This window comes from Manduca sexta, unplaced genomic scaffold (genome assembly GCF_014839805.1).
Source record: "Manduca sexta isolate Smith_Timp_Sample1 unplaced genomic scaffold, JHU_Msex_v1.0 HiC_scaffold_2548, whole genome shotgun sequence".
NCBI classification, from domain to species: domain Eukaryota; kingdom Metazoa; phylum Arthropoda; class Insecta; order Lepidoptera; family Sphingidae; genus Manduca; species Manduca sexta.
This window is the reverse complement of record NW_023593523.1, coordinates 10,405-22,201: the sequence shown is the minus strand read 5'-3', so window position 1 is coordinate 22,201 and position 11,797 is coordinate 10,405. Positions and strand designations below refer to the sequence as shown.

At 37.9% G+C, this 11,797-nt stretch overlaps 1 pseudogene; it reads left to right on the top strand.

The window, feature by feature from the left end:
- Nucleotides 1–332: 332 nt before the first annotated feature.
- On the top strand, nt 333–8,912 carry LOC119192268 (annotated as a pseudogene).
- Nucleotides 8,913–11,797: the final 2,885 nt, after the last annotated feature.

Sequence of the window (11,797 nt, the reverse complement as noted above, 5' to 3'; positions counted from 1 at the left end):
GAGGAATACACATTTTACTGTGTGCCCCGCGTGCATGGGCGTACAATCGGTGTGGAGCCCGAGCCCACAAGAATTGCCGCGGAGGGGAGCGCTAGAGTGTTTGGTCGGCTGGACGGGATGCATTGTAAGCCCGTTCAGACTTAGCGTGGTTGCTTTCGCAGTAGCTCTCCCTCTAGGACTATTCTCTATGACAGTGAAAACTAAGGCCGTGTTACGTTATTTCGTAAAATTTGCGTTAAATGGTATTCTGTATGGTAATTTCTATTGTCATAAACGCGACGAGGTTCGTTACGTGCTTGTTATGGACTGACATAAACATAAAAAAAATACAGTTGAATTGAGAACCTTCCTCTTTTTTGAAGTCGGTTAAAAATAAAGTATAGCATAGGGAAGCGAAACCATGGTAAACGCACCCTCGCTATTTTTTAAAACATATAATACAAATCAAGCCAAACCTCTATACACTAACAACAATTGTTTCGACGTATGTGATGTTTTTTTTAGAGTATGCTCCCATTCTTCAGATGTACCCTGATGTGCCGCCTTCGGAACCCTACGACCTGATGGCGCGCGAGAGCTGGGTCTCTGACGGGTCCGACGTCGACGTCGGAGAGAAAAGGGAGACATTGTAAGTACCAATAATAGATATTATGATACATTCACAAGTTACTGTATAGCAGGGAGGTAGAGGTTACAGTCCATAAAAGCAGCTGAACAATTTTAAAAGCTTTACATATTAACTTCAATTAAAATATTTTTTTTTATCTCAAATAAAGTCAACCCTCTGAAGTTAATTTTGCTAAAGAACAAAAAACTATTTGCATTTGTTTGGCTACTTATGTGGCTGACTACACAATCGTTGCTTTCAAAGTTCGCTGAGACTAAAGGCGGTTTTAATCGACACAAGGCAACGGGCGAGAGATATTTTCGACGCCATTTTTCTTTCATTGCTAGTAAACAGGATAGTGATGTGAAAAAAGGTCCTCAGTTGGACATCGAGTGAGGTCTCTCATCTAACCGCGAGACTCTGGGCGGTTTGCCGGTTCGGTACCACACACCGCTCCATCCCCACCGCTCAAGAACTCCACTGGCCGAGACCCTCCTCTACACAATCTAATAGATATCTAGCCCGCTCTGAATATCACAAATGTTTGTGGAAACTGATCGCATGTTATACGTCATCTATGAGGATGTATGGTCGATAAATGTGACTATGCCAGGTCAAAAATTTGCTCAATCGCCATGGGTTTGTAAATTGCAGTTTCTATATACCTATTACAAGTATGTGAAGTAATTATATTGAATTTGAGGGACTAGTGTACTGCATTTGTCGATGATTCGATAAATTTATTTAAATAAAATGTTCTAAAATACCTAGGTAATGAAGACACCATTGCACGTCGCAATCACCATGTATGTATAAAACAGTGTTTTAGGGATAAAAAATGAAAAATACACCATAAATTTTATACATTCTATGACATTTTATAAGTCGATATAAACTATACAAAATAAAGATCGTAAAATAGATCGAGAATGTTTAAAGATAATTTTCTGTTAAAGATAACCTCGATGGCTTAACTTGTGACGCGGAAGGTGTCGGGGTTCGATTTCCGCGTCGTAACAAACGTTGCGATAATTGTATGAAAAGTGTTAACATTGAATCTTTTTTTTAAAGTGACAGTTTCGGGTCGGCTGTTATTTTTTTACGTTTTCAATTGGTTATGTTTTTGTTGAGCGAAAAGGAAAAAAATATTCGTAGTAATTTGCGACCTTTCATAAAATTGGTTTGAAATTAAAAAAAGTGCGGGCATGATGTTTTTTTAATAAAACTAGAGGATTAAGTAGTCAACACTTAGTATTTTGAATTTTGAATTTTGCTGAGACATTTTGGTGCTCGTTATGCAAAGATTTTTATTTTGTATCTCATACATTGTTTTATGGATACTATGCCCTTCAAACCGCTACAAGTAAAGCTGTCGCACACTTCTCCATTGAACATAATATTGACAATATTATTATATTTTTTCCCCACCGCGCATCAGATCTTTATATATCAGTTTTGGTTAATAGATTTGCTTGTGCAAAGTCTCTTGCTGAAATAAAAGGGTAAATATTAAACTAAATCAGTTTTGAGTTATCGATGTATTCAAATATAATTTTCATTATTTATTTCGTTGTTGCGTGTGATAAATTGACACTAACCAACACACCACCGTGTTTTTAATATTTTTTAACGTAAGGGTCCTAACACACTGCCTTGGTGGCGTTATTGTGTTGCGCTGTACGACACCGATTTGAGGTCTTAGAGCTGAAACAGGTCAGGCAGTGTAACACCACTGCCTGACCTGGTAGGACAAATTTCAGACTGCAGGCTAATAAAACAAAAAAGCCTGCAGTCTGAAATTTGTGCCCGATGTAGCGACATATTTTCTCCTTATCATATCATGGGGCGGAATAGACTTAGCAAAAAATAGTTGCCCTGGTTACATCATTGCCTATCCCTTCAGGTATAAAGGCGTAATGTGTGTTTGATTTGTTTGTCATGACAAGCTGTGTCGTATATTTTCAGGGAGGAAGAGATCCAATACCCTAAGCCCCGCACGTACTCGTGCGCGCAGTGCAACGTGAAATTCCCCACTCCTAAGGAGTTGCGCGCCCACCGTGCGCAGGCGCATGCTGCCGCCGCCGCCAAGACTTCATACAGTCGCATGATCACCGCACGTGCTATCAAGAAAGAGGAGAAAACTGATGACAACATGATGGGATGTAAGATGTTATTTATAAATATTTTCCTGGAAAACTAAGCACTTTGTCCTTGCTTTTTAGTCCGCAAGTTCGTCAATATACCCACTAATCTTCTTGTGTTGCGTGTGTTCCAATACTTGAGCATATACATTGTCCACTTGCGCGTTTGGGAAAAGTATTAAAAAATTGTGAAGATGGGACAAATTAATATTAAACCACACAGTCCTGTCAGCTTTCGAAGAAATCTTGTTTTCAAAATTTTCCACTTAGATTACAAATTCATTAGTTTTCGATGTAGATGCCTTAAGAAATGATACAAAAATCTTAACGATACATTCTGGTGAAACATTTCAGGCACAATGATAGATTCGAAAGAATCAATAACCACATCAATACTGCAAGTGTACGAGATGGAGGAGACGAAGACCAAGATCGAGGGCATCATCAAGCAGGAGACCAAGCGGAGGCGGAAGGACTTCGTGTGTCCCACGTGCAAGGTGGACCAGCTGACGGACGCGGCCTTCCACGCCCATCTCAAGATACACCCGCTGGAGTGCCTCACGTGCGGCAAATGTTTCTATAGGCGGGCGAACCTGGCGCTCCATATAAAACACATTTAGGTATTAAAAATTACAAGTAAGTTCTATAGATGTTTATTTTTTTATGCTTTTTTTATACCTGTAGGCCGCGAGAATTTAAGAATTTTCACATGCGTGAAATATGACTGTGGAATGTCAACTGTCAATATGTTTAACATCATAAATATACCCAATTAGTAATTTACAGAATTAAGTACGGGAAAATGGTAAATGGGCTTCTCCAGTTCTCGCGGCTTAATTATCCTGTTGTGGTTGTATTTATATTTTTGTGTTGTCATGCTAAATTTGGACTAGCAAGTTCAGCAATATATTGCTCAAGAACTTCCAGATGCGTTTAAGCCGGGCTTAGATTAACAAGAAATCTTGTAGAAGTGGTCAAACGATATTGAACTATCACGGTTAGTTGATACCAAAGTTTTTGGTATTGCCGCTCGCCTAGACGTATCAGGAAACTCTTGCGCAATATATTCCAGCGACAAGTTGGCCGTCTAAACTTATCTTTACCGTGGTTATTATTGATTGCATTTGGTGTTGTAGTTAGTGTGTAGGCGGTAGTAGAGCGCGTAGTGACGTGTGTGTTGCGGCAGGTGCGACGTGTGCGAGAAGCGGTTTATAACGCGGCAGAAGCTCTCGGAGCATCACAACGTGCACACCGGCCGCGCGCCCGTCAAGTGCACCGTCTGCGACGACACCTTCCGCAGATACTCCAACATGGTGCAGCACAGGTACTATATACCTCTTCCGTGTGAGTCTTGACACAATTATTTATAATACGGCCTAGAAGAAGTCTTGGTGTTTAAGTACTAATTTTACAGTTAGTCACACATGAGAATGTACTTCCAGGGACCGGCATCACTTCGGCAAGCGCGCGTGCGCGACTTCGTGTGCCAGTGCGGCGCCGTGTTCCACTCGCGCGCCAAGCTGCTGTGGCACCAGGAGACGCACGAGGAGCGGCCCAAGGCCTGCCTGTACTGCAGCGACAAGTTCGTGCACGCCGCCTCGCTCACGCGCCACGTGCGCCGCGCCCACAACGAGTACTACCTCGCGCCGCGCACGCGCCCGCCCGCGCCCGACAACGTGCCCTGTCCCGTCTGCAAGCAGGTACACTATGCACTCATGTATTGTACTAAGCGAGAAAAGCATATAACATGACAGGCTTCATAGCAACCTTATAGTAAGATCTATAAGGAACAAATTAAATATCACTGTGTGGGAGTTGACACAAAGACTTTACATTCCAGATATATCTGCGAACGAACCTGCGCTCCCATCTTCAAACGCACAGCGGCAAGCGGCCGTACATGTGCATCGTGTGCAACAAGGGCTTCACTACCAAGTGGAACCTAAAGCTGCACCGCTGGACGCACATGAGCCGCTCCTCTAAGCCGTTCAAGTGCCACCTGTGCAAGGGCGCGTTCATTCGTCAGACGGAGTACATCTCGCACATGAACGCGCACAAGTCCGTCAGACCGTACACGTGCAACTACTGCGGCTGTCAGTTCATCAGGAAGTACAACTGCCAAAGGCACGTGAGGGAGCACGAGATGGCCAAGAAGTACGTGTGCAAGGTGCCCGAGTGTGGTAAGTCGTTCCACAGGAGTTACTACCTGTCGGAGCACATGAAGGTGCACAGCGGCGCGCGGCCCTTCGCGTGCAACATCTGCGGCAAGACGTCGAGCAACAAGTCCAACCACAACAAGCACGTGAAGATACACCACGCGCGCGAGCCGGTCGCCACCGAGGCGTGAGGCGCGTCAAGTGTTGCGCGTCACGTGTTGCGCGTCACGTGTAGCTCGTCTCGTGTCGCGCGTCGGCACGTCCCGTTGCATTCTTCTCTTTTGCGTTCGTTTACGTTACCGCACGCGGTGGGGCACGCTGTCCTGTTTGAAAAAGCGCGTTAGAAGGCGTTTGATTGGTGCTCATTGGTGTAGTTTACAATTGAATTTCATTAACATCATTTTCAAATATTTTCTAGTTTAGTTCTTAGCCAATGTTCTGTAATACAAAGTGTATAAATATACTCGCAACTTATAAACTTATGAATAATTCTATTTACGACACTTTACTTAACAAACCTTCGCAAATTTGATAAACTTTCATTCAAAAGATATGTTACTTTGTTTATTTAGGTTGAGATCTGTAAAGCTAGCTTAAGCTAAGTTCGAGAATCAAAAATGGAATTAATTGTATTTTTTTTAATATTTAAAATGAAATACTGGAAATGTTGCTTTATGAATTGGATTTAAGTTTTTTACTGTTAGACTAATGTAGGCGTTAGAGTAAATGAGAACACGTGAGCGTGTCCCGCCGCGGCATATTTCGGTGTTTCTATAATAATATAGTATTTTTAAAAAGCGCAACGGTGTCGACGCTGCGTCAATTGTACATTACTAGATAATTTGTATTTTATAAAAAAAAAAAATATGTAAATATCCAGGACCAAGATTATAAATTGGATTGGGTTTTAGGAAAAAAAATGGTTTTACATTTAAAAATGACTCGTGACCCGGCTTAGACTTGGAAGTCGTCTGACATCGACAGTCTTGTGTCAACGTGGACGTAATATATAAAGTCTACCTCATTGCATCGGCTTTATTGAATGATACTCAAAATCTCTGAGCAATTTTGCTGTTGTAGACTGTCTTCGAATGGCGTTTCGCTGGAGCTTCGTGCGTTATATGCCTAACCTAATTAGTTTAAACTGTGGGAGATTTATGAAAACATAATAATATAAATTTATTCTTGACATTTGTAAGATTGAGTTTTTAAGATCATCGGAGTTTATTTTTTTATTGTGGCGTCTACTCCCAAAAATTTAAATATCTGCTACGCAATGTTTTTTATAATACCATAAACAAAAACACAAGTTTTTTAATATCTATAATATTTGAATCCATGTGTTCTCTTTGGGATTATATAAAATTATTTCGGCCGAGTTTAAAACAGGTCACTGAGGGCCATTAATAAAGTCCCCTGTTAGATTTTTCTTATTATAACTTCATAGTTCCAGAGTCTGTTTAAAACTGTAAATACTAGTCTGCCAGCGTTTGAGAATTAGAACTTGTAAATGTTAAGGCTGAACGAAGAGTGTTGTGTAGACTCCTTTGACTATGGTTGTGCTTTGTCTATGGTGACATAAGTGTCGATGGTCGGAGAGCTAAGCTCTATGGCGCGGCGTCGTAAGGGTCAATGTGTCACACGACTGGTTTTATTTTTCACATATAAAAGTATAATAGAGGTTGACTATCGACTGCATTTCATATCCTGTTTGCGAGCGACAGATGGGGAAGTAGGAGAAGGTAGGGCTACCATGGCTACCGTTGTTAGTCTCGTTTTACGGGAGGGGAAGAAGGGTGGGAAGGTGTTGTGTCCTGGATCAGATATACACAGGTTGGTCCCGGAACGCGACACATACGTGGGCCACTATTGCGGGTTCCGGACAGATATGAAATATATACTACCACCACCAAATTTTGGTCGTTTTAAAATGTTATTGAAGTAGTAAACTGCTTTAGCATTGTGTGGGTGAGAATCAACCTAGTCTGGGGTTCCATGCCCCCCACCCTAGGTACGCCCATGAGTTCTACCGAATTTGCTAGTAGCAAAAGCTGTATACCTCACTCTTCCCCATGCGTCCGTAATGCTGCATATGACTAACATTGTGCTTGTACAGTAAGTACCCTTTCATTTGGTTGTATATTTTGTCATATAATTTTAAGGAAATTGTGAAGTTCTCACTGCAATATTGTGTTTTATACAGCCAAAAACATCTTATAGCAATAAGGTTTATTTCACCAAATAAAACACGTCGTGTGACATTATTTCGGATATAGTTTAGTGAAATAATTAAAGGGCATTTCTGTGTAGGTACCCCGCTGGCATCACACGGTTTATACTCGTTTCTCAAGAAGTGGTCGTATACTCGCATGTACGGACAGCAAAATATATGTTGTGTGGTCAAACTAAAGGCCGTTTTATAATTTATTGTACATGTTAGTTGTAGAGATTTTGTTGTTACGACATATTTTGAAGTTAGGCAGACATTTATCGAGTATTTCATGCTTACATTTTTTTTTAAAACACCAAAAATGTCCAAGAATTCAACCTTGAGGTAATCTTATTGTAACAATAGAGTCTGGAGACCGCATATCATACCTCTGTATAGGAATTATTATAATGGTGTCTTATGTATAGCTACTGTACGAATTTGTTTTCCATTCCACTATCAGCCGTTTTCAATCTTCAATCCGGTTCTTAGAATGAACCAATCAAAACAGGTCATGTGTAAGCATGTCAAAAAATCTCTTCTGAGTGGTATATTTTTGAGGTAGCTCGCAAAAACCCATTGTGATCGTTTTTGAAGATGGCTGCAAAATGTTTGAACCTTTGAACTGCGTCTTAGTGTGCTATAATCAATTATAAAAACGGCCATTTGATAAGTAATTGTAAGAATTTAGTCAGAGGTAGGTACTATCTAACGGCCGATTTCAATCAACAATACCAATCTTAATATTCCTACCGACCCCAAGAATGAACCAATCAAAGTAAACCATTGGTAAACCAAGAAAAAAAAATCTGATCCGTTGTCGCGATTGATCGAGAAAGGGATCGAGATCGTTTATTGAGATCGGCAGTAAATCTACCTTCAATAACTAATCAATATTTCAAACTGTCCCAAACTTTGTGATGTTCCGGGTATTCGTACTCATTGTAACATTATTTTATAATTTCTATATTTTATTTGTAAATATTTATTCTTTAGTTAGTTTTAATTTTCTATTTATTGTTTGTACCTTAATTTTTTGCACGCGACTAGCAAGTCTTTAGTTTTTAAATGGTATATGAACGTACCGTTATTTTTTATTTTAATGCGGTAAAGGATACTTCAATATTTGATAATTTGCCTTTAATTGCGAGAACGGGTAGCAAAAAAAGGAAAAAAAACAGCAATATCTAAAACTGAGATTAATGTTGCGAATGTGTTTTGGCAAGCAATTTCAGGCACATATTTTATTAAAAATTTTGCGAGTTTTGACATATCAGTTTAATTTTAAAATGAAACGTGATTCAAGTGCAATGACACGTGTTTTTTGGTTAAATTTATTAGAAATTTGTTGTTTTTCTCTCTTTATCTTTTATGGTTTGATGTCACGTACAATATGATTTAATTTTTTGTTTGTATTATTTTATTAAATTACGAAGGGGTAATAGTATTGAAAACGTTCATTCCACGTCGAAAAAAAAGTAACTAATATTGGGAAAAAATTAAAACTTATCAAACACATTTGCAAATATGTTGATAATTTAGTTATCGACATAAAAATTCTACGCAAATATTTATCGTCACGCTTTAACAGTCTTGTTTTGATGCTTTTTGTTTTTGAAAATGTCGTTAAATCATTCGGCTGTGTTCAAAAATATTGATTATATTTGTAGTGTCCATGTCGAATATCGAGAGCCATAGTATCTATAATTATTCGGTATCGAATAGGGGACCGGACAGGTATTACCAAAAAATCTGAAATTCAGTTTAAAGTAAAGTTTGTAATAATAAAAATATTATCTCATATTTATTTTTGTAAAAGAGTTGTGATTTGTATTTTTAAATCAATAAATAAAATACAATAATTATAATATTTTAGTCAATTCTTTACCGCAAATGAAACACCAATCACTGCGCATGACGTCACAAGTGGGTAAAATGTAAACAAACAGACGACATCTGGATGTCATACCGCGTTGTGTTATTTAATGCTTTAAATGTGTTTTTGACACAGAACTGCTCTAATAATTTGATGTAAGTAAATAAAAATAGTGTTTCGGTTTAAAATAAATCGATGAATATTTCAATTAATTAAATCATTTGTACACCCAGGAGGTTATGGTTATGAGATGTATTTATTTATGTTTTAGCTGCCACATGATATGGAATAGAATATTTATTTATATAGAATTCTGGTTGTTACACAGTAACCTGAGATTGCCTGAGATTAACACGGTCTATGCAGTGTTGCCAGATCATAATTTCTCTTTACCCCACGATTATTTGGAATTTAAAATTTTACCCTTAAATCAATCATAAATAATTCGCTACTTTTTTTTTCTATATCTTTATCTATGCAGACGCCATTTCTTTCTTCACTTCCACTTCAATAATTATTAATTTAATTATCTCATTTTATTAGGAACAACTAGCTGTATACGAAAATTGTATTGAAAAAAAAATTATAATTGTTTCATGGCCTACAATTTTTGTAGGAAACATCTTTCTCTAAGCTCAATATTTATTACAATGCCGTGAAACAATAGCTTTAATACCTTAACTCGTAGAATTACCCCAAAAATTACCATAAAAAAAATACCCGGCTGATTCAGTTTTACCCTAAATCTAGGGTAAATAACCCTAATCTAGCATTATTAAATCACTGTTCAAATGACTAGACTTGTCAAGTTGCTTTATCCACGTATGACGTCACACGAGACGAAATGACATAATGAAGCGTTTGCGCGGGAATTATAGCTATTTAACATTTAGGAATAGTTTTATGTACTTTTTAAGCTTTATTTGTGCAAAATACTATTTTTCTTGGCTATTTATATCCACAATGATCAATTTAAAACACCTTCTGAAAATTTGTCCGGTCCCCTATTACCGTTCGGACTCTGCATGTATTTATAGTGACATCAAACCGTTTTGCATATTATTTTTTATTATATACTTGGATATAAATGTGGATATATGCCTATGTGTTTTCCTTAAAAAAACTAAGTAGAGTTTAATACCATACTATTTCGGTTATTAGACCACTTGGAACACTTGTATCGAATCGTTTCCATAATTACTAGATTTTGATTCGGTATTTAAATCAGTGTTTTGTCTCTTTCAGTTTCAAATCGTGTAAGAAAGTTGAAAATAATAAGAAAAAGATAAAATACTGATAAAAATATTTATAAGGAAGAGAGTGCTTCTTAAGTGAGTAAAATGGACACTTTTTAATGTACCGATTGAATATAATAGGCATATTGAAACAAGAATGAAGATTATTTTTATGCATGTTTATCCACTAACTTTTATGATAAAATTGCAACAAAACCTAATAAAAAGTGGGTAGACATAAAAATACTGTTAAAAATCCGCCAAACGTTTAATTGTTGCCATCTGCCATAATGTTGGTTATTTTGTATTTTCCGTCTTTATACATTATATGTATTATTTGTTGACAAACAAAAACTAACACACCAGCTGTGTTCATGGAGAAATTTATGTATATTTTACAAATAGAAACAATGATCTCGTATTTTAATAACAATGAGTAATTTTTTGTTTTAATATTTAAACTGCGTGTAAAGCAAGTCCATATATTTTATGAAGCATAATTATAATATCGAAAAATCGATTTAATACAATCGATATTTTGTTGAACTTAATCGATTTGATTTAATGTGTATGCGACAGCTTTACACGCATGCCTAGCTATAATATCTCCATACTCGGTTAATAGTTGAAATTGGTTATTTATTTTTAACACAATAAGTTGTAGTTTTGTGTAAATAATATAGGTATGTGTTTTATTGTAAAGACACATCGGTACACGAACAGTTCGGCGGGGTTACGGACTGATGGGTTTCTGTCTGCAATAAATTATAATAAGTATTTCACTTTGCTATTTTATTTGGGATATTTTTATATCATCACGAGCCTATATTATAGTCCACTGTTTGCCCTAGACCTCCACCAATACGCGCCATTTCATCTGGCTTTAATAGCCTGTTGCATGGGCGTTGGAGGGGGGTGCAAGTAGGTGCACGTGCACCCCCTTGCCTAGAAATGATTAACTAAAAATATAAGTCACTGAATAAATCTTCAACAATGGGAACTATAGACCACAGAGGTTTTTCGTGAGCATCTGCCGATGCACCTTCCTAAAACTAATCTTGGTGACGCCCATAGCCTGTCGCATCTACTTCCTACCAGCGACCTTTCGCAAATCATCACTCCACCTAGCTAGGGGATGTCCTACACTACGCTTGCCATCTTGTGGTCTCCAAGAACTCGTTTTCCCCATGTAGTTGGTTCTTCGAGAAATATGACCAGCCAACTGCCACTTCAGCTTAATTCTACGTCCCGTGTCGGTAACTTTGATTCTCTGTCAGGTAATCTTTTTTTTAAATATATCTTATGTTTTTTATTATGTATGTATACATTTTTGGGATCGCTGGATGTGGGTTTTTCTGCGAGCACTGTATTGAGGCTGATGGTAATAAAACTCGGTCTTCTTGTAGTAGCCTTTAATTAAACACTTGTTTACATAGAGACACGCACTCCACTATGTGTTCCGTGTAGAAGTCCCCTTGTCGTAGACAATACTCGAGTTTAGAAGTTTTTGTCCATAGACATAACAAGTGGCGTTCGGATACACCAAATATTTACGAGAAGGTAAGATCTGTCG